Below are 25,476 nucleotides of genomic sequence, written 5' to 3' on the forward strand. Positions count from 1 at the left end.
GGCACTATAGAAAAATCCAAGATTCTCCATGCAGGCTCCTCTACTGAGGAAATTGTCTATGACTAAGGTAAATAGCTAGGTCCTAGGAAATTGTGTAGAATACATAAAACTTAAGTGACCTGCCCAGAGTTACAAGTCTAATAACTGTTAGAGGAGTTATTTGAACCCAGATCTTCCTGATTCCAAGCCCAGAATTCTAGCCATTACAACAAACTCTATTTTTTGAAAGTTGCAATGACATAAATTAACTAATCATTTCATTAAAATAAATAACCACAATAACAATCTTAGGTTTGTATAGATTCATAGCTGAATGGGACTTTAGTCCTTATCCAGTCCAAGCCTTTCATTTTACACAGTAGGAAACTGATATGCAGGGTGGCTATATGGCCACATGAGTAATCAGTTGATGAACTAGGATAATAACTCAAGCCCTCTGGCTCCAGATCCGGCTCTCATTTTTTACCATGAAGATCTTGATTTAACTTTGTTATAATGGTGTCTTCTAACAATGTACCCCATTAAGCTTTAAGCCTCTAATCACTATCTTCTTAAAAATTCCCAATGTTAATCTGATTGGCTTTTATAAATTAGGTACATTTGTAATTATCCATTCTATCTAATTAAATTGGTTTTATTTCAACAAACATGACAATGAAATAACTGGGAACAAACCTGATACTCAAATCTATTTTTGGAATAGGGCATTTACATAAATTCTCATTTTAGACAGTGAGGTACAACTTCACAAGTTAATGGGTCAAAGAACATTAGATTCTAAAAAACCATGCGGTGGTGATCATTTCCATTCTTGAACAAAGTCCTGGCCTGAAAAGTCAAGGCTAATTGATTACAGTGTGGAATCCATGGCATTTGAATGTTTGGACATGCCTTTAGTTCACTGACATCAAACTGAGAGTCACCTCAACCTCAAGTCACTGAAAAAGGATTTTTTTTTTAAATCAAGTGTAGGGAGGAAGAGAATGATTTTTGTCAGGCCACTTGGAGAATTTGCTTATGTAGTTTGTTTTGTTTTTCCTAGAAGGTAAACAGGTACTAGTGAATACTGAAAAAAAGGCTTAAAGAAAGCCAAACTTCATTTTCTTTTCAATATTATTACAATGTAGAAAATCTAGAACAATTGAGAACAGAATTGTAGAGTGAATGGAATGCTGTTTTGGATGCACAGTAAGGATAACACAAGATCTAGCAGCTCCTACATTAAAAGTTTGGAGGAATATGATATTCTGGAGGGCAAAGGAACTGGGATTACAACCAAGAATCACCTACCCAGCAAAACTGATTATAACCTCTCAGTGGAAAAAATGGGACTTCAATGAAAAAGAGGACTTTCAGGCACTCATGATGAAAAGACCTGAACTGTATAGAAAATTTGACTTTCAAATACAAGACCCTAGAGAAGCATAAAAAGGTAAAGAGGAAAAAGAAATCATGAGGGATATTTTGGATGCACAAAGACCTTTATTTGATTGTTTGCTAAGAAATATTCCAGTTATGGGATAGAGGTGATAGCCATATAATGTGCAGAAGGCATTATATATATATATATATATATATATATATATATATATATATATATATATATCCCTACATGGCTGATGTTTTGTATCCAAGAACTTGAGAATATTTTAGAATTGTTACTATTTTTATTTGACAATTTGTACTTTATCAAGAGGCCAATTAAAAGTGAATTTAAATTATCTATTTAAAACTGGAAGACATGGGGCAACCAGGTAGCTCAGGGGATAATGCACCAACCCTGGATAGAGGAGGATCTAAGTTCAAATCTGGTCTCAGACACTTAACACTTAAATACCTGTGTGACCCTGGGCAAGTCACTTAACCCTTGTTGCCCCACAAAAAATAAATAAACAAATGATAATTACAAAAAATAAAATAAAACTGGAAAACACCTTAGAGAAATCTAATCTATTTCCCACATTTTACAGATGCAGAAACTGAGGACCTGAGAGGTTTGGTGACTTGCCTCAGTAACATAGGTTGGAAATAACAGGGCATTATTTCCATGATGCTTTATTTTCAAACATAGGTCCTTGGTTCTTGAATACACTATTCTTTCCATGGTACCACACTGTTCTTTAGGGAATTTGCAGTGAAAACAAAGGATTCCTGATTTCTAGGTTGTTTTTTGATACTCAACAAATTTCTCATCCAAAGAAAGAAGATTCTGTCTGTCTATCTGTCTGTCTGTCTAGCATCTACCTCTTGACTCTGGGCATTTACTCTGACTGTCCTCCAAGCCAAGAATGTTCTCTCTCTTCATCTCTACCTACTGACTTCCCTGCTTTCCTTTAAATCCCAACTAAAATCCCATCTTCTTCAGCAAGTCTTTCCCAACTCTTAATTCCAACACCTTCCTTTTGTTAATAATTTCTTATTTAGCCTACACATAGTATTTTTGTATATATTTGTTTGCATGTTGTCTCACCCATTAGATTATAAGCTACTTAAGGGCAGGGACTCTCTTTTGCCTCTTTTTGTATCCCCATTGCTTAGTTTAGTACCTGGTACATAGTATGTACTTACTACTTGTTTATTGATTGATATCAACCCATCTATCTCTCTAAAAATTTTATAATTAGAAGCATAGCACTTGAGCTTTGCATCCTAAGATGTCCCCTTACACTCGCAAAAACATCTTTTGAACAAAAATACCTTGTTCACAATCAGCATGAAGTAGTGGCTAAAGTGCTGGACCCAGAGTCAGCAAAACATGGGTTCAAATCCTGCTTCCAATTCTTCTTAGTTATGTGACCATATACAAGTTATTTAATCCCCATGAACCTCAGGAAACTTTCTAGGATATGACTACTAAATTATAGAAAAGACTTGATCTGCATTAGTCAAGAAGGTTCCCACACCAAAAAAAAAAATCAAATGTCCTCAGCATCATGACTTTTCCATCCAAGGATGTTATATATGATTGCGAATCATGGAACATCACAAAATCAGTTCAATTCAAGAAACATACAGGCTCACACTAAGTGCAAGATAATGTTTTTGAATGAAAATTGCAATGACTCAGAGGTCAGTGGAGAGATGTACAATGCACACTGGATGTGGGAAAATACTCATTTGCTTCTACACAAAGTTTGTTTTACATCTGCATCCCAAGGGTGAAATATTTTTTAAATAACATAATAAAATAAGACACTGTGTACCCAAAGTAACATCTCATTCACTCTACAGGGGTTTTTTTTCCTTTTTTCATCCTCCAAATGGTGCAAAAAAATCATGAAATGTATCATTAGAAAAGGAGGTAGGGCAATCATGCACCAATCTAGATAACAAGAAATAGCTGTGCAAGTCAGTCAATACCGGTGCTTTTAATGAAAACTGCTGACAGAAATGACTACAGAGACTATATATATATATATATATATATATATATATATATATATATATATATATATATATATATATATATATATATATATATATATATATATATATATATATATATATATATATACACACACACATATATATGTATGTATATGTATATATATATACATACATACACACACACACATATATACATGTATATGTGTGTGTCTGTGTCTGTGTGTATAAACCTCATTAGCTGGTAACTGTCTCCTGCTCTGCCTAGACTTTCCCAATTACAGATCTGGATCTTGTACACTTTTTCCAGCTATACCCAACCCCCAAACCAAATCACATTTCCTCAAATGGCATGAACTCAGCACCACTGGAGAGGAACTTTGATCACCTGGGACAAAAATTAAAAATGGAAAAATGAGTCCATTCCATTCCACTTTGCTATATGACAGATTTGGGGACAAGACAAGCAGTTTTCAGCCCAAAATATTTTTATTTAACATTTTTGGCATTCTAATGTTGAACTTTAAGAAAAGCTTTTTGGATGGTCAAGGCTGATGGGTTTTTTATGACATGGATTTTATTTTGCTTTTCATTACCATTTAACTTTTTGTTTTGTTTTGTTTTGTTTTAGTGAGGCAATTGGGGTTAAGTGACTTGCCCAGGGTCACACAGCTAGTAAGTATTAAGTGTCTGAGGCCAGATTTGAACTCAGGTACTCCTGACTTCAGGGCTGGTGCTCTATCCACTGCTCTACCTAGCTGCCCCACCATTTAACTTTAAGAGAAAAAAATAAGAATCTAATATAAGTGATTCAAGGACTTTCCCCTTTCTCTACTTACTACCTCATTAGGAACTTAATGGCAGCTTTAGGGTTTTTAGAGACAGTCACAACATTTACAAACCTGACCTAAATGGGGATAAACAGTATTTAACAGAAGGATTATAGCTGCACATAAGCAGGAATTGAATCCCCTCATACACATAGACAATTGGGACATTCATCCTAACACAATTTTCTTACACTGCTACTATGTGACTCCCTATCCACTAAGAATATTCTTCTGTAAAAGAGTAATAAAGAACAACTTTGAGCAACTAAGTCATTTTGAGTATTATAAATATCCCAATTAACTACAAAGGAACTATGAAGGAAGATGCTGTCTCCAGAGAAGGAACTGATAAATAGAATTATGTATAGTATGGTTTTGCATGTGTGTGTGTGCATGTTATATGTGTCTAATTGTAGCCATCTCTAGGGTAGGAGATGGGGCAGAAGGGAAAAAATATAAAAATTGCACAGCAGAGAATAGAAGAAAATGTAGAAGGAAGCATAGAATGCAGAGTAGTTTTGAAAATGATGAGTTAGTACTTACATAATACTATATAAAAAGGACTAGATGAAACTTTATATAGTTTTTCAAAAAAGTAAACAGTTGAAATGTAAATTCATAGTTTTATAGTAGATTCATTTTTAGGTTGTGCTGCAAAAATGGAAATGTTCTTTTTTCTTGATCCTTTTGTATTTAAGTTCAATAAACAATTTTAACAAATAAGTAATAACATATGGTAAAAATTAAAATAATTAAATCTTTTATTTGTTGACACCATGTTTACTAATTAGGATAGCACCTACACCTATGATTACATTCGTTTACAGAACTTCCAGGTAAGGAAATTCCCCTTTCCGGTGAATGTTGACATGTCCTATGTAACTACAATTCTTTTTTGTTTGGTTTTTGGTGGGGCAATGAAGGTTGAGTGACTTGCTCAGGGTCATACAGCTAGTAAATGTGAAGTATCTGAGGCCACATTTGAACTCAGGTCCTCCTGAATCCTGGGCCGGTGCTTTATCCACTGCACCATCTTGCTGCCCCCTGTAACTATAATTCTTAGAGAGCTGACTAGAGCACTGAAAGTTTCAGTGACTTTTCCATGGTTGCACAGCCAGCATATACCACAGGTAGTCTGGAATCTAGCTCTTCTTGGCTCTGAGACTAGCTCACTCTCTCTACTATATCACCATCATTCTGGTTACTGAAACAAGACTAAATTCTGTCTAATATGTTCTAACCTTAAATTTAACTTCATGTCCTAAGGCCTTGCTGTTTTGTTCCCTTTAAAGTATCAGCACTTACACATTATTCACAACTTTTGTCATATGCCATAATGGGAAATGAATATAACCCATGCAAAATAGCTTCTGTTAAGATAGGAGACAAGGTGTCAGTCTCTGTCAATCCATGGTTTGCATTGAGAGTTTGACGGCTAAAATTTACCTCAAATAGAAGCCATTGCCAGAAAGCATGAAATGAAACTGTTTGTTTACCCAGAAATGACATTTCCAAATGTTAGCTATAACCAACACTCTCTTATCTACACACAAAAATGTTACTAAAGGCATCCAAATATAAGTTGGTATAAATAAATCTGACTTTCTTTACTTGCATGTAGATTTAGGATCAAGAGAATAATCTTGCACAAAAGCAAAACACAGGTATATCATTGCATCACGGATATTGCTACACTACAGATCAAGTCACTATAGATAAGGAGTGTGTAATGCATTTCCTTCCACATAGTACAGAAAGTTGATAGCATGGACATTGTCCTTGACTTCCAAAACCATGTATAAGAGGATTCAATAGGATAATTCAGTATAATTTAAAGACATGACATTTTTGTGCCCTCTGGGTTTTTCAGCACTCTTGTTCCCAAAATTTCTACCTGGCCAGGTTACAACCCAAAAATACACCAGATGAATAACTCAAGCTATTCTGTAAGCAAGTTATTCAAAGGAATAAACTCCATCATGCCTGGAGCTTTAAGGATATGCAAAGACTCCACAGTCTGATTAAATTCTGAAACCGCTGAAAGAAGCATTCACTGAGAATACCTTCACAAATCACAACTGATTCTCCATTCTATTAAGACTAATTTGCAATTGTGAGAGATAGATTGTGGAAGGTTCATAGACAAATTTCATTTGAAAAAGACCCCATGAAGTCTAATCTTGTCCTGGTTCAGACAACCTCCAAAACCTGAAGATGAGGCCACAGGTACCCTCTAAGGGGAAGGAAAGAGGACAGTCTCTTTTTCACTCATAACCCCAACATGCTTGGCCAAAAGGAGAAGTCAACATACCCATTTGCTGGGTACAAAAGAAAATGTATTGGTTTAGATTCAGACGACCTGAATTCAAAGCCTGACTAACAATTTACTACCTATGTAACATTGGTTACATATTAGCCTCCTATTTGATCTCCCTGCCTCCACTGTCTTCCCTCTCTAATCAATCCTCTACATAGCTGCCAAAGCAATCATCCTAAGGCACAGATATAACTATATTACTACCCTGTTCAAAATTCTTCAATGTTATTCCCAGTTTCCTCAGTTTAAGATGATTCACAATCTAGCTTCAAACTTCTTGTCTTTTTTTAAATGTATTTTTAAATTTACTTATTATTTTTTAAACATTCTTTTTAAGTTTTGAGTTTCCCTCCAACCCACTGAGAAGGCAAATGATATATCAATAACACATGTGAAATCATGCAAAACATATTTCCATATTATCCATATCACAAAACAAAATAATAATAATAATAATAAAATGACAAAATTTTCTTCAATTTGCACTCAAAGTTCATCATTTTTTCTCATGGGAGGTGAATAGCATTTTTTCTGCATGTGTCTTTTGGAATTGTCTTGGATCACTGTATTATTCAGGGGAACCAAGTTTTTCACAGTTCATTGTCATTAAAACATTGCTGTTACTGTTTTCAATGATCTTCTGATTCTTTTCACTTCACTTTGCATCAGTTCATATAGATCTTACCATGTTTTTCTGAAACTATCCCCTCATTATTTCTTATAGCATAATAGTATTCCATCACAATCATATGCAACAACTTGTTCAGCCATTCCCCAATTGATGAGCACCCCCCTCAATTTCCAATTCTTTGCCACCATGAAAAAAGGTCTGCTATAAATATTTTTCTTCATTTAGGACCTTTTCCCTTTTCTTTGATGTCTTTGAGATATGGACCTGGTAGGGGCATTGCTGGGCCAAAGGGTATGCACACTTTTTTTTGTCTTAATAATACTTTATTTTTTTCCAGTTACAGGTAAAGACAGTTTTCAACATTCATTTTTGTAAGTTTTGAGTTGCAGATTTTTCCTCCTACCCCCATTTCCCTCCCCAAGACAGGAAGCAATCTGATATAGGTTATATGTGTACAATCATGTTAAACATATTTCCACATTAGTTATGTTGTGAAAGAAGAATCAGAACAAAAGGGAAAATCATGAGAAAAAAAAGTGAAAATAGTATGTTTCAATCTGCATTCAGACTCCAAAGTTCTTTTACTGGATGTGCACAGAATTTTTCATCATGAGTCTTTTAGGATTGTCTTGGATCATTGTATTGCTAAGAAGACCTAAGTCTATCAGAGCTGATCGTCACACAATATTGCTGTTACTGTATACAATGTTCTCCTGGTTCTGCTCACTTTACTCAGCATCATTTCATGTAAGTCTTTCCAGGATTTTCTTAAATCTGTCTGCTCATCATTTCTTATAGCACAATAGTATTCCATTACATTCATATACCACAACTTGTTCAGCCATTCCCTTCAATTTCAAATTTTTTGCCACCACAAAAAGAGAGTATGCACACTTGTATAGCCCTTTGGGCATAGTTTCAAATTATTCTCCAGTATAGTTAGACTAGTTCACTATTACACTAACAATTCATGTATCTACTTTCTCTTATCCCCTCCAGCATGTCATTTCTTATAGCTGTGAGGTGGTAACTCAGAGTTATTTTAATTTGCCTTTCTCTAATCAATAGTGATTCAATGACTAGCTTCTTAAACTGTGGGTCAAGACTTCATATGGGGGTCACATAATTAAATATGAAGGTCATGAAAATCTTGGCAACAGTAAAAGGTTATGTACACCTATTTTATATACCTATATACCCAGAGTTGCACAAAAATTTCTCAAGCAAAAAGGGGTTGTGAGTGGAAAAATTTAAGAAGCCTTGATTTAGAGCATTTTTTTCATATGACTATAGATAGCTTTGACGTTTTCTTCTGAAAACTGCCTATTCATATCATTTAACTATTTATCAGTTGGGAAATAGCTCTTATTTTTATAAAAATTGACTCAGTTCCCTATATATTTGAGAAACGAGGCTTTTATCAGAGAAACAATATAAAAGTTTTTTATATAATTTCATTGTCTTTGGTACCATCTAGTAAAAAGGAGTTTCTCTTATTATCTCTTTTAATTGGGTTTATTTCTGCTTTTGCTTTGACTGAGATCAAGATTGCCAACTCTACCTTTTTTTACATTAGCTGACACATGCTAGATTCTGATCCACCCCTTTATTTTAATTTTGTGTGTATCTTTCCATTTCAAGCATGTCTCTTGTATACAACATATTGCTGGATTCTGATTTCTGCTTCATTCTTCTATACACGTCCATTTTATGTCAGCTCATTCCATTGTTATTTACAGTTATGATTACTGTGTATTTTCCTCCATCCTATTTTATTCTGTCTCTGTCTCTGTCTTTCTCTGTAAAAGAGGGCATTTATTACAACCAATGTATGTGATAAGACAATGGCCAGGGACTAAATATTGGTCACAACCACAAAGCTTAATCAAACCAAGCATATACAAATAACTGAAGTATAAACCTTGAAAACATATTTAAATACACATGAAAATGGTGTTGAAACCAAATTAGACCAGCTATAAAATATAAATCACCCTATTTGCACTTTACCTTATCCAGCTAACATTTCGTCAATAAAAATAGCTAGATAGATAGATAGATTTATAGGTAGATTATATATAGGTAGCTAGGTAAATGGATAATTTTCTGACTAGGAGGTGTCATGAAAGGAGAAATAGATGTAATAAACTAGTGATACTTCATAAAAAAGTATCCTGTCCCACCTCAAACGTCTATTTTGCTTCTGACCACTACCTCCCTTAATCTGCCTTCTCTCTCTTTTTTTTTTGGGGGGGGGGGGGCAATGACAGTTAAGTGACTTGCCCAAGGTCACACAGCCAGGGCCCAGTCTTTTATTATTCCCCCTTATCTCTTTCCCCTCCTATTTCCCACGCAGATTTGTTTACCCAACTCAGTGTGTGTATATGTGTGGCTATGTACATATGTATTATATATATATATATATGCACACACACATATATGTGTGTGTATGTGTACACACACACATATTCTTCTCTCTTTGAATCAATCTCAGTGAGAATAGGGTTCAAGCATAGCCTACCACCCTCCCCCTTCTTTTTCACCTCCAATATGAAAGTTCTTCATTGTGCACCTCTTTTACATGAGAAAATTTTCCCTGTTCTCCCTCTCCCTTCTTCCTACTCTTATTATATCCCTCTTTCTCACTCCTATGTTTTGTGAGGGTTCAGGGGGCAGATCATCCCAATATAATCAACTCACACTTCTACCCTCAGTCTAATATAGACTCCTTCAAACTGCCCTAATAATGATAAAGTTCTTATGAGCTATATGTATCATCTTCCCATGTAGGAATGTAAACAGTTTGACTTTATTGAGTCTCTTATGGTTATGCTTTCATTTTTACCTTTTTTATGATTCTCTTAAGTTTTCTGTTTGAATGTTAAATGTTCTATTCAGCTCTGATCTTTTCATCAGGAATGCTTTGAAAGTCTTCTATTTCATTAAATATCTATTTTCCCCCTGAAGTATTATACTGTTTTAATAGATGGGTTGGTTGTAATCCTAGCTCCTTTACCTTCCAAAATATGATATTTCAAGCCCTCCACTTTTTTCATGTGCAAGCTGCTAAATCTTGTGTTATCCTTACTATGGCTTCACAATATTTTAATTGTTTCTTTCTCACTGCTTGAAATATTTTCTCCTTGACATGGGAACTCTAGAACTTAGCTATAATATTCCTTGGAGTTTTCATTTGGGGACCCCTTTCAGGAGGTGTAGTCTTTCAATTTCCATTTTATCCTCTGGATTTAAGATAATTTGAGACAATTTTCCTTGATAATTTCTTTAAATATCATGTCTAAGGTCTTTTTTATCATGATTTTAATGTACTCCAATTATTCTTAAGTTATCTCTCCTTGATCTATTTTCCAGGTCAATTTTTTCCTTAGTACATATTTATTTACTTTGTTAAATAGTTTCCAATTATATTTTAATCTGGTTTGGGAGCTCTTGGGAGTGTTATGGGCTCCATCTTTGACAATTCTCCATTAATCTATCAGCTATTTCTAATATCAGTAGTTTTTCAATGAGATATTTCACATTTTCATTAATATTTTTCATTCTTTTGACTTAAGTTTATTGTTTCTTGAAGTTTCACAGAAACATCAGCTTCCATTTACCCAGCTATAATTTTTAAATAATTATTTTCTTCAGTGAGCTTTCATACCTCTTTTTTTTCCATTTGGCTAATTTTGCTTTTGAAGGAGTTTGTTCTTTCAGTGAATTTTTGTACCACTTTTTACCATTAGGCCAATCTTGCTTTTTTTTTTCCAGTATTTTTGAGCCTCTAACCAAGCTGTTAACTATCTTTTCAAAATTTTCTTGTATCACTCTCACTAATTGTCCCATTTTTCCTTCTACCATTATTATCTATTTCTTTAAGTTTTCCAGGAATTCTTGCTGGTCTTGTGTCCAATTAGCATCTTTCTCTAAAGGCTCTGCTTAAAGCTGTTTTCACATTATTGTCTTCTTCTAAGTTTATATTTTGGTCTTCCCTGCCACCACAGTAGATTTTAATGATCAAGCTCTCTTTTTGTTTGTTGCAATTTTTTCATTTTCCCAATCTGTTTCTTCACTTTGAATGCTATGTTAAAGTTGGGCTTTGTTTACCTTAGGGTAGGGTGGCACAGTGCCAAGCTTCGAGTTTTTTCATACTACTGTTTTCAGAACTAGTTCTAGGGGATCTGCAGTTTTTGGTGCTTCCAAAGTGGTGTTATCCTGGGAGAGATGTGGTCACTGCTCTCCTGGTCTATACTCTTGTCTTTACCCAGGAAGGGCCTCTGCTCCCCTGCAGCTGGAAGTACCAGTACTCCTTTTGGTCCTGGAACTATAATTAGGGTCTCTTGCTCTCCTGTAGCCACAAGAGCTAGTGCTTCTCTTGGCCTTGGAACTGAAACCAGAGACCTTGTTCCCTTATGACTGATCACAAGTACTCCTCTCTGGTAATGCTCTTTGCCCTGGATCTGTTTCCTAGAACTGTTTATGGGAAAGAGAATTGCCAATCAGTGCCAGGTAGACCCAGTGCCAGCAAAGGGTCCCCTGTAATCTCTTTCTGATGAATTATCCAACCCCCTTACAAGCTCTCTGAGCTGAGAGTGCCCAAAGTTGCTGCTGCTGCTGTTGTTACAGTGGCTTCCAAAGGGCCACTGCTGGTGCTCCTGCTGTGATCCCAACTTCAACCCACCCCAGTGTTACAGACCTCTCCTACAACCCTCCTAAATTGTCATAGGCTAGAAAAATGATAGAGAACTCATTTGTCTTTTGTACAACTCTAATTGTTAGGAATTTTTCTCCCTGACAATCAAGGCCATTTGCCTAAGCTCCCTTTCCTCCCCTCATCTTCATCTGACAAATTCTTGCTATCTTCCTCCATTGTTTCCTCTTTTACTTTTCTCTCTGATAAAGGTGAGGACATTCTCACCAAGTCCAATTCCTTTATATGTACTCTTCATCCTATCTCCTCCCATCTTCTCTGATATATTGTCCCCACTATTACCTCTCTTATCTTCAGTCTCTTCTTATGTACTACTTTCTATCCTGCTGCCTACAACATAGCAGTCTCCTTCATCCTTAAAAAAATGCCTTACTAGAACTTACTATCCCTGAAGGGTTTGTCCTTCATTTCTACCCCCTTTCTCAGCCAAATTTCTAGAAAAAGTCCACATTTTTTGCCTGAACTTCTTTGATTATTCCTCTTATAAACCCTCTGCAATGTAGCATCTGATCTTAGCTCTCACCTGAAATATTTTCTCCAAAATTGGCATCTATCTTTTAATTGACAAACATAATGAACTTTTCCCATGTCTATTCCTTCTTGACTTCCCTAATGAATTTAAAACTGTTGACATTCTTTTTTTTCCTATATACTCTCTACCATCTTGAGTTTTTTTGTGACATTGTTCTCTCCTGATTCTCTCATTTATATGACCATTCCTTGTCAGTCTCCTTTGCTGGATCTTAATCTATGCCATGCTTAATTGTGGGTGTATCCCGACTTTATAAATAATGCATACTATTCTTTTTTTTCCATAATCTCATGTACTGATTTCATCAATTCACGTGAATTTAATTATCATGTTCATGAAAGTGAAGATTCATAGCTATCTCCCTAGGTTCACTCTAGATATTGTTGATAATGGCTCAGCTGTTATATCTGCCAGTTCTTTCAGTATCCAAGGATGCAGTTCATCTGAGTCAGATGCCTTAAATTCATCAAGGACAACTAGATGCTTTCTGATTATCTCCTTAATTATCTTGGCTATCAATCCCTGTTAGCCATTTTTGTTCTATATTTTCAGTGCAATGACAAATCGGCCATGCATCTAAAAAAAACTAGAAGACAAATTAAAAATCCCCAACTGAGTACCAAATCAGAAATCCTGTAAACTATAGGGGAGATTAACAAAATTGAAAATAAGAAAACTATTGAGATAATGAAGAAAACTAGGATCTGGTTTCATGGGAGCAAAACAATAAGACAGATAAACAACAGGCTAATTTTATTTTTTAAAAAAGAAGAAAACCAAATTTCCAAATTTTATCAAAAATAAAAAGGTTGAATTCACCACTAATGAAGAGGGAATTACAGCAATAATTAGGAAATATTTTGCCCAATTAAATAGTCATAAATCTGACAATCTAAATGAAGTGGAAGAATTGTTACAAATATATAAATTCCACAGATTAACAGAAGAGAAAATAGAATACTCAAATAACCCCATTTTAGAAAAAAAAATAAGCCATCAATGAACTTCCTAAGAAAAAATCCTCAGAGCCAGAAAGATTTACAAGTGAATTCTACCAAACATTTAGAGAATAATTAATTATAATACTATATAAACTACTTGGGAAAATAGGTGAAGAAAGAGTCCTAGAAAATTCCTTTTTATGACACAAATATGGTGATGATACCTAAATCAGGAAAAGCTAAAAACAGAGAAAGAAAACTATAGACAAATTTCCCTCATAAATATTAATGCAAACAAAATTAAATACAATACTAGATAGGAGAATACAGTATATCACAAAGATGATATAATATGACCAAGTGGGAATTACACCAGAAATGAAGGGCTGATTCAATATTAGGAAAACTATTAGCATAATTGATCATTTCAATAACAAAACCAACAAAAATTAAATGATTATCTCAATAGATAACAGAAAAAGCTTTTGACAAAATATAGCACCCATTCCTATTCAAAACTCCAAAGAATGGGGCAGCTAAGTGGTGCAGTGGATAGAGCACCGGCCCTGGATTCAGGAGGACCTGAGTTCAAATCCAGCCTCAGACATTTAACACTTACTAGCTGTGTGACTCTGGGCAAGTCACTTAACCCCAATTGCCTCACCAAAAAAAAAAAAAACCACCCAAAACAACAACAACAAAAAAAACAACTCCAAAGAGCATAGAAATAAATAGAGCTTTACTTAAAATGATAAATTGTATCTATCTTAAACCATCAGCAAGCATCATCTGTAATGGGTATAAACTAGAAGGCTTTACAATAAGATCAGAGGTAAAGCACGGATGCCCATTATCATCACTATTTAATAATGTACTAGAAACATTAGCAATAGCAATAAATGAAGAAAGAGAAATCAAAGGAATAATAATAGGCAATGAGGAAAACTATCACTCTTTGCAGATGATATGATGGTATACTTAGAGAATCCTAGAGAATGAATAAAAAGAAATTAATTGAAACAGTGAACAACTTTAGCAAATTTGCAGGATAGAAAAGAAACCCACATAAATCATGAGCATTTCTATATATTATCAACAAAGTCCACCAGTAAGAGATAAAAAGAGAAATTCCATTTAAAAGACGTGTGGGCAAAACAAAATACTTGGGAATCTACCTGCCAAGACACAGCCAGGAGCTAAATGAACACAATTACAAAATACTTTTCACACAAATAAAGTCTGATCTAAACAAGTGGAAAAATATCAATTGCTCAGCCAATATAATAAAAATGACAATTCTTCCTAAATTAATTTACTTATTCAATACCATACCAATCAAACTACCAAAAAATTATTTTCTAGAGCTAGAAATGGTAACAAAATTCATCTGGAAGAATAAAAGATCATGAATATCAAGGGAATTAACAAAAAAACTGCAAAGGAAGGTGGCCTAGCTCTACCAGATCTCAAACTATATTATAAAGTGGTAACCATCAAAACCATTTGGTCCTGGCTAAGAAATAGAGTGGTAGATCAATGGAATAGATTAAGTATACAAGACACAGTAGTAAATGACAATGTTAACCTAATAATATTTGATAAACCCAAAGACCCCAGCTTCTGGGGAAAGACCTTGGTATTTGACAAAAACTGAGGGAAAAACTGGAAAACAATATTGCAGAAACTAGGTGTAAACCAGCATCTTATTTTGTATGCCAAGGCCAAAATGAGCACATGATTTAGACAGAAAGGATGATGCCATGAGCACATTAGGAGATCAAGGAATAGTTTACCTGTCAGATCTATGGAGAAGGGACCTACACACACACACAATATTCTCCAGATTCTCACTGTAGGCTATTTCATTAATTTTAAAAAGCTAGGTTATGATTTATGAGGGTGGTCAAGTTTCCAAGAAATGTGGACCACAATTCAATTTGGCTTCTGGCCAAAAATATAATCTCCATCATGGCTGTATGAGTAAGGAATATGACAGGAACAAGGGAACAAGTAGATGATAGAGACATTTATGTTTTAGAGGACATTTTTCCCTTATAATTAAAATTTCATCTGTACCAATCTCATGATCTTCAAACCCTTAAGTTTCTCATATGTAAAATGGGGTAATGATAGCATATATGACACAAAGTTGTCATGAGGCTTAAATGGGATAATATATTAAGGGCCATGGCAAGCCTTGAATCACTATTCAAATGCCAAATATCATTATTAATTAGTGTTGGCAAAAGCCATCGTATCTGAAGATGATTGTTTAGAATATCTGAAATTATTCATTAAAATTCCAGGAAGTTCAAGGAGATAATGTAAATGAATTTACAGAGAAGTATTCCATTTTCTGGGAAAATAGGAGGATGATTCAGTGTACCTGGGTTAGATGGCCGGTGATGCCTTCTGGGGTCATTGTTAGTGTCACCTGTCTAGATCCAAAGAGGTTAAATTCTATAGGCAAAGCAATAGACTGGTATGGCAGGCTGGGCCTGTAACCCAGGTAGCAAAGCCTATTAATCCTAGAATTCTCCATTTCACAACTCTTACACAAACCAAAAGGTGAATCATCATTTCTGTTTTATCATTATATGAAGTAATGAAAGAATTTTACAAATATAAAAAAGAAAGAGAGAGAACCATAGTCCCAGTGTTTGACGTTCTGTTCAAAAGCCTGGATAATAGCAGTCACAGACTGAGCTTAATGCTGTCTCCCTCACCAAAGTCTGTCATCCCAGCAGCCAGAAGTCTGTGACTGTAGTTGCTCCCCCAGTGGCCAGAGGGCTTCAGCTACTTTTCAAACTAAGACAATTCAGGCTGACTTGATAAATTTTTGTGAACATAAAAAACATCATCAGTCTCTGAGCATGCTCCCTCGCTGTTAATATCCTGTGGCAGATATGTCTTCTCTAGATCTGAATGCCTAGGGAAAGGGGGGGGGAAGAGGGGAGAAGGATGGTTCTTAGCCTCACTGATTTGGACTTCCTATGATTAGGAAGAATCACTGATAACTGGATAACAATTGCATAAATCTCTATTTTTTAATTTTTTTTAATTTTTTATCATAAAAGCATTTTATTATTTCCAGTTACATGTAAAGATATTTTTCAACATTCATTTTCATAAGATTTTTAGTTTCAGATTTTTCTCCCTCCCTCGCTTCTCTCCTCCCCAATCTCCAAGACAAAAGGCAATCTGATATAGTTTATATATGTACAATCATATTAAACCTATTTCTGCATTAGTTATGTTGTGAAAGAAGAATCAGAACAAAAGGGAAAAACCTCAAAAAAGAGAAATAAAGTAGAAAGAGTATGATTCAATCTGCATTCATATTCCACAGGTTTTTTTTTTTCTGGATGTAGAGAGCATTTTCCAACATGAGTCCTTTGGAATCGTCTTGAATCGTTGTAATCCTGAGAAGAGTTAAGGCTATCACAGTTGATCATCTCACAATGTTTCTGTTACTGTGTACAATGTTCTCCTGGTTCGGCTCACTTTACTCAGCATCAGAGTAAATGCCCAATTTGCATTTCTTTAATCAATAGTGATTTAGAGCATTTTTTTCATACGGCCATTGAGAACTTTGATTTCTTCATCTGAAAAATGCCTGTTATGTCATTTGAAAATTTATGGGGCAGGGCAGCTAGGTGGCACAGTGGATAGAGCACCGGCCCTAGATTCAGAAGGACCTGAGTTCAAATCCAACCTCAGACACTTTACACTTACTAGCTGTGTGACCCTGAGCAAGTCACTTAACCCCAATTGCCTCACAAAAAAAAAAAGAAAAAGAAAAAGAAAAAAAGAGAAAATTTATGCGGGTGCCTATCTCTGTCCCAAGTTTTAGGGAATTTAAAAGGGGTTTCTAATATATTATTATTTAGAAAATAGAGACTATAGCACCAGTTTGAGGCATTAAGCATTTATTAAAGCATATTAAATATTAATAAAGAGAGAGCACATGACACCGAAAGTTCAGAAGCCCTACATACCTAGGATAGAGAGGTGAGAGAGTCGTCAGAGTACCTGCCTCCTTCTGAGTACCAGGCCAAGAGAGCATGAGAGAGTGTAAGCTCCCTGCACACTGCTCCAAGCTGATTGGCTAGTGTCATTCAAATCTATTGGTTTACAGGGCCTGAGGGTGGTCCATGAGCAGTACATGCTGAGGTCAGAGTTCAATGGACAGACATTCTGAGGGGAAAGACTTTCAGTTGGTGTGGTTTTAATCTCTACTGTCTCTATTCACAATCCAAGGTCCAACTTGACTGACTCTGGGCTGGCCTTAAAAAAGTCAGGCAAGGTTCCCTCAAGTGGGGAGCCCTCTGGGCTTCCCCAAAACCCATTATATTCTCACACTGTTCATATATTTAACCATTTCTCAATTAAAGAATGACTCATTATTATAAATTTGATTTAGTTCACTGTATATTTTAGAAATGAGGCCTTTATCAGAAACACTAGCTATAAAAATTGTTTCCCAGCTTTCTGCTTTTCTTCTAATTTTGGAGACATTGCTTCTGTTTGTACAAAACCTTTTATTTTAATGTAATCAAAATCATCCATTTTGCATTTCATAATATTCTCTATCTCTTGTTTAGTCATAAATTCTTCTCTTCTGCATAGTTGTGAGAGGTAAACTATTCCTTCCTCTCCTAATTTACCTATGTTATCCCTCTTTATGTCTAAATCATGTACCCATTTTGATCTTATTTTGGTAAACAATATAAGATGTTGGTCTATGCCTAGTTTCTGCCATACTATCTTCCAGTTTTCCCAGTGGTTTTTGCCAAATACTGAGTTCTCGTCCCAGAAGTTAGAGTCTTTGGGTTTATCAAACAGTAGATATCCTAATTTACTACTGTGTCTCCTGTGCCTAACCCATTCCATTAATAAGTGTACATTTAAAAAAAAAAATTCTCCTTCACTCCCTTCTAATAGCTATCACCCAGGCTGCACTGCTTGTATACTGCCACATTCTAAACAAAGGCCTTCCCTTACAAGACATGTTTCTCAAGAGCTAGGTGGCACAGTGGATAAAGCACTGGCCCTGAATTCAGGAGGACCTGAGTTCAAATCCAGCCTCAGACACTTGACACTAGCTGTGTGACCCTGGACAAGTCACTTAACCCTCATTGCCCCACAAAAAAGGATATGCTTCTCTTTTCATCAACATTCTAAAACATATTTTGAATGCAACCAAGCATAAGAAATACTTTAAAATAATTTATATAGCAATTCATTTCCCATCAAATACATAGTGTTCCCAATCATTAAAGAAGATTTAATCTGATTACTCAGAGAGAACATGACTTTGTTCTTCAAGCATACTACATTTATCAAGTTCATTTATAGACTGGAACAGAGCTTCTTAAATTTTTTCCACTCATGACCCCTTTCCACCAGAGAAATTTTTACAACATAGGTATATAAGATAGGTATACAAATCAAGCATTTACTGCCAAATTTTTCACTAGCCCCACATTCAGTTATGTGACCTCCCCATGGGTTCAAGACCCACAGTTTAAGAACCCTTGGACTAGAAGATTGGTTCACAGTACTGAGAGCAATGGGTCATAGTGGATGAAGGATAGGGCTTGATGTCAGAAGACACAGGTTGCAATCCTGCTAAATGCCCTTTCTGGTTGTATCAACTTTCTCTGAGCCTCAGTCTTCTCCTCCATAAAATGGAGATAATAATAGTATCTACTTCCCAGGTTTCTGAGGGCAAAATGACATACTATATTGTCCCTCATGTCCTGAGCATTGTTGTCAGAATAAAGTGAGGTGATATATGCAAAGGGATTTACCTCTTAAAGATGAAAGAGAAATGCAATTGTGAGCTATAATTATTACTGTGGTTAATGAACTATCTGTTTTTCACCATCTTTGTTTTAGGAAAACTGTATTTAATAGTGTATATATTTTTTGTCTTTTTAAAATGAATTTTATTATTTTGTTTTATATCACTTAAATTTCCCTTTATACTCTTCTCCCTTCCCTCTCTCTGAAAGCCACCCCATATATAAGAAATAGAATTTTTAAAAGAAAAAGAAGAGAAAAAAATCAGAAGCAAATCCAAACAACTTACATCAAAAACAATATCTGAAAACAAATGTGCTCATGTACCTAGGACCTCCACAAAGAGGTAGGGGGTGATGTCATCTCATAGGTCAGAGGCAGCTAGGTGGTACAGTGGATAGAGTACTGAATCAAGGATCTCAAATTTTAATGAAGACATGTTAATTATTTATCTAAGATATCAAACTTTACCTGAGAAATTTGATAAAAAGATTTTTTTCTTATTCAACCACTTCCCTTCTTATCCTAAAATCATTAATTTTGTGTAGAAACTTTTCAATTTCATATAATCAAAATTATCCATTTTATCTCTTGTAATATACCTTGTTTGATTAAGAATACATCTCCTACCCAAATATGTCAAAGAAGAATTTCTAATGACATGATCTTCAATATTAAGATCATATCCATTTTGTTGCTCTAAGCCTATCTGCCAGACTACTTTTTGGTTGTCCAGTATTCATATCAAATAGGGAGTTCTTTCTTAAGTAATTTGTAATTTGGAGTTTGTCAAATACTTGCTTGTTGAATTGCATTATTTCTGATTCTGTCTTGTCTAGTTTGTTCCACTGATCTAATTCTCTATTTTTTAACCAATACCAAATGGTTCTGATGACTGATGCTATATAGTAGATTTTGAGGTCTAGAAATTCTATTTCTCCCTTTTCCTAGCTTTTGTAGATTATCTTAATATTCTAGATCTGGTATTCCTCCAAATGAATTTTTTTATTATTTTGTTGATTTATCTGATGTAACTTTATTTTTTTTTAATGAGGCAATTAGGGTTAAGTGACTTGCCCAGGGTTACACAGTTAGTAAGTGTTAAGTGTCTGAGGCTGGATTTGAACTCAAGTACTCCTAATTCCAGGGCCAGTGCTCTATCCACTGCGCCACCTAGCTGCCCCTCTGATGTAACTTTTGATAGTTTAACTGTTATTTCTGTAAAATTATAAATTAACTTTTGTAGTATCATCATTTATCTTATATTGGCATGGCCTAGCCATGAGCATTGAATATTCTTTATTATTTAACCTTCTTGTTTCTTTAAAAAGAGTTTTGTCAATAGATCAAGTACCTTTGAATAGAAAATCTTAAAACTTGGCCTCTAATTCTCAGTTACAAACATCACATGAAATATTTAATACTTAGCACCAGTAACTTTGTAGAAGTTATTTCATCTAGGCCAAAATTTCATCATCCACAAAATGAAGAATTGATTAGGTTATATCTAAGTTTTTATGTTCTCCGGGCTTTAGTTTATTCATCTATCAAGTGAAAGTTCGGGCAAGATGATAGCCAGCTCTGATTTTCTATGATTTTTTTTTCCTCTCTTACCCAGCCTGGAAATAACAGCAGCCTCTAAAAAGCCTGACCCCACTACTAATCAGCAGAGAAGCTTTGACCTACTCTGTTTCTGACCTGGGCCAGATCACCCCTCCTTAAACAGCCTGGTACCCCTGAAACATGAGATATCACCATGTTGATGCCAGACTTTGTGTGAGGATGCCTGGTCTTCCTTAGATCTACTGTAGTTCAAAACTCCTGAACTGAAGCATCCAATAGCCTCAAGCTGCCCAGGAGCAGGCATTGCTCCATCACACTTGGCTGAGTCTATGATTATAATATCAATCAGTTAGTATTTAAACCACCTCTTGAGGCTAACACAACTTAAATTGTTTTACAATATTCAAATTAATTCTTTTTTTTTTTTTTAGTGAGGCAGTTGGGATTAAGTGACTTGCCCACGGTCACACAGCTAGTAAGTGTCAAGTGTCTGAGTCCAGATTTTAACTCAGGTCCTCCTGACTCCAGGACCAGTGCTCTATCCACTGCGCCACCTAGCTGCCCGTCAAATTAATTCTGTTTAACCAACAAGTACTTGTTAAGTATTTACTACCTTCAAGATGTTGTGCTAGACACAACAGTCTCTGACTTTGAAGGAACTTAGGTAATATTGGGGGGAAACCATGTATTTAAGGATAGGAACCGAACCTAAGACTTATTGATCTATGTGGTACAAGAGATTTCAGATGAAGAGAAGCAGAGTTTCAGAGCAACAACAGTTAATAAAACTGTATTACAATTCACAAGGGGAGGAGGAGAATAGATGCCAACAAGGAACAGGATCCATTGCCCCTAGCCTCTTACTGAGAACATCATACAATGGGATGAATTGTGGATATGGAACCATATCCTTTATACCTTTAACAGTTAATACCTTTAACAGTAATCGAAGACGCAGGGACATCTGGGACGTATATGGAGTTTTAAAGCAGGTTGACCAGCATCAATGGTAGATCACACTGTTATTCAAAAGGGAATGGAGTCAGGATAAGTGAAGAGAGGGCATTTTCTAAATTTCCTAATAAGGAGTAAGGAATGAGGAGCAGGGATTTAGGAAACTTAACTCTAACTTTGCCAATCCAATAAAAGGCAATGAAAAGAAAGCAATGCCCAGTGTCTGGATATATTAGCCTTGGCATCCAAGCTTCCTGGGAGGTTGGGGACTTTCCAGTCAAAATAGTTTTCATCAGGATTATTGGGGATGAAGCCAAGATGGTGGAGGAAAGACATTAAACACACAGAGCTCCGATACAATTACCCAAAAAACAGCAATAAAAGAAACCCTGAAGCAGAAAAACCCACAAAAAGATAGGCTGAGATTATTTTCCAGCCATAGACAAATTAAGGGGGGGGGTGCTGGGCTGTGAGTAAATTCTAACCCTGTGATGAAGCCAACAGAGATCCTAGGCATGCTGCACCAGAGGGAATTACCCCCTGAGGCTCTGAATCAGCTACAACACCAGCATCTTCTGGAACTGAGCTTGTGGTCAGGTGAGAGAGGCGAATGGCTAGGGTTGGGGAGGAGAAGTTCAGGGGTGTCAGCAGGACCTAGAAAGGAATTTGGCTATCCCACCACAGCAGGAAAACAGAATGAAATCCTGAGTGGCTGGAGGCCCAGGTTGGGGAGGGAGTATAGGCTCCACGAAGCTAAGAACTGCACACAGCAAACTTTGCTGGTTGGTTAATTAGTAAGTTGGCTTGAGGTTATCTTCAGACCAGAGAACAGGCCAGGCAAGAGAAAAATCTGCCCTCCCTCAAACTGAAACACCTGGGACCCTCTGAAGCTTGGTACAGTGTACCTTGGAAGTAGGGCCCCAATGTAAGAGGAAGTTAAAAGTCAAGTTAAAGACTGAAAGATGAGCAAGCAAAGAAAGTTGAGAACTATAGAAAGTTTCTTCAGCAACAAGGAAGAGCATAACAGAAGAGGATAACAACCTCAGGACCCCTACATCCAGAGCTTCCAAGAAAAATATGAATTAGTCTCAGGCCATGGAAGTGCTCAAAAAGAACTTTGAAGAGAAAGTAGGAGAAATAGAAGGAAGATAAAGAGAGGTAGGGGAAAGAATGGAAAGAGAAATGAGAGTGATGTAGGAGAGCCATGAGAAAAAAGTCAACAGCTTGAAAAGCCAAATAGAAAAGGAGATTAAAAATCTGTCTGAACAAAATTATTACCTAATAATTAGGATGGAACAAATGGAAGCTAGTGGCTTTATGAAAAAGCAAGAAGCAAAAGCAAATGAATAAAAGATAGAGGGCAATATGAAATACCTCCCTGGAAAAACGGCTGACCTGGAAAATAGATCCAGAAGAGATCATTTGAAAATCATTGGACCACCTGAAAACCATGACCAAAATAAGAGTATTGATAGCATCTTCCAAGAGATTTTCAGGGAAAATTGCCCTGATATTCTAGAAGCAGAAGCTAAAATAGAAATTGAAAGAATCTACCATCACCTCCAGAAAGAGATCCCAAAAGAAAAACCTCCAGGACTATTACAGTCAAATTCCAGAACTCCCAAGTCAAGGAGAAAATATTGTAAACAGCTAGAAAAAGGGAATTCAAATACTGTGGAGCTACAATAAGGATAAAACAAGATCTAGCAGCATCTACATTAAAAGACCAGAAGGCATGGAATTTGATATTGCAGAGGGCAAAGGAACTGGGACTACAGCCAAGAATCATGTACCCAGCAAAACTGAGTATAATCTTTCAGGGGGGGAAATGGGACTTCAATGAAAAAGAGGACTTTCAGGCATTTGTGATGAAAAGACCTGAACTGAATAGAAAATTTGACTTTCAAATACAAGGCCCTAGAGAAGAATAAAAAGGTAAACAGGAAAAAGAAATCATGAGGGATATTACAAGATTAAACTGTTTACATTCCTACATGGGAAGATAATACTTCGAACTCATAAGAACTTTCTCAGTTTAGGGTAGCTGAAAGGAATAATACACTTAGACAGAAGACACAGGTCTGAACTGAATATGAAGGGATGATATCTGTAAAACATTTATTTTTGGTTTATCCTTTTTCTTTGTGAGGCAAGCAAGGTAGGGTGTCTTATGTCTGGGGCCAGATTTGGGCTCAGGATGTCCTGGGTCCAGGGCTGGTGCTTTGTCCACTGTGCCACCAGCTAACCCAAGATGACATCTTTAAAATATGGTTGATGGGTAGGAGGAATGCACTGGGGGAGGGGGAAAGAGAGAGGTGGACTGGGGAGAGGTAACTCACATGAAGGAAACAAGAAAAAAGCTTATGAAGGAGAGGGGAAGAAAGGGAAGGAGTGGGGGGGGGTGGTTGAGTGAACTTTACTATCATCAGAATTGGCTCAAAGAGGGAATAACATACATATTCAAGTGAGTATAGTAATATATTTTTGCCCTGAGAAAAAGTGGGAGAGAAAGGAGATAAGGGGGGAGCAGAGAGAGAGAAGAGGGGGAAGGAGGGAAGGGAAGTTTTGGGGAGGGAGCAGTAAAAAGCAAAACACTTTTGAGGAAGGTGAAGATGTTCTGCATAACAGCACATGTATGACATACATTGAATTGCTTGATTTCATAGGGAGAGTTGAGGAGGGAGGGAGGAAGAAAAATTTAGAACACAGAACTAGCTCAAAGACCTTAACCTCATCAGAGTACTCAAGGAGGAAAGAACATATACACCCAATTGGGAGGAGTAATCTATTTAACTCCACAGGAAAGTAGGAGGGGAAGAGAATAAGGAGGGAAGGGTGAATGAAGGGAGGGTACAGCAGGGGAGAGGGCAGTCACAGCAAAATACTTTTGAGGAAGAATAGGATAAAATAAGATAGAAAATAGATTAAATATCATGGGAAGGGGATAGGATAGAGGGAAATAGTTATAATGATTGACTACAATGGCAAATGTATGGTACCTACTCTGCTGGGCTATTATGGAGAAAATTCTTTGTCGAGTTTAAGGTATGATATAAAAGTTATGATGAACAGAATGCTATCAGAAAAACCTGGAAAGACCCACATGAAATGAAGCAGAGAGAAATGTACTGTATACAAAATAACAGCAATAGTGTAAGATGATCTGCTGGGAAGCACGTGGTTATTTTCAGCAAGGCAATGATCCAATATAACTCTGAAGGACTTATGAAAATTGCAATACATCTACAGAGGAAGAATTGATAGTATCTGAAAACAGGCTGAAACACATTTTTTTGACAATTCCTTAATCTAAAGTTTTGTTTATATCTGTTTTCTCTCACAATCTGGCTAATGTAGAGATGTTTTCCATAACTACAGGGGGGAAACAAGACAAGTCCCTGCTGTTCTGAAGCAACTGGATGGGGGGGGGGGGGCGGCACAGGCTAGGAAATGACTTCTCAGGGTTTTCTTTCAATAGGCTGGGGGGGGGTGTGGGAGGGGGAGAGGGGAGCAAAGTTATTGAAGATTTTTCTTTGTGCCCTGTTCTCACTGCCATTTCTTGGAACCTTTTCAAGTGTTGGATGATTTTCCATTGGCTCCAATGAGCTCACACTGTGAGAGAGCAAAACTGGGGGCTCCTTTGCAACATAACAGCACTTTTCCCTTCCCTTCCTCCAAGACCATTTTAGGAAGAAAAGCCAAAATGAATACTTCCTATTTATGGACCCTTAGGCAGAAGCAAGAAAAGATAAGGAGAAAACCTGAAACTATAAATATTTTTTAAAAGTAAGACCAATATTCTAAA

This window comes from Dromiciops gliroides, chromosome 3 (genome assembly GCF_019393635.1).
Source record: "Dromiciops gliroides isolate mDroGli1 chromosome 3, mDroGli1.pri, whole genome shotgun sequence".
Lineage (NCBI taxonomy): Eukaryota > Metazoa > Chordata > Mammalia > Microbiotheria > Microbiotheriidae > Dromiciops > Dromiciops gliroides.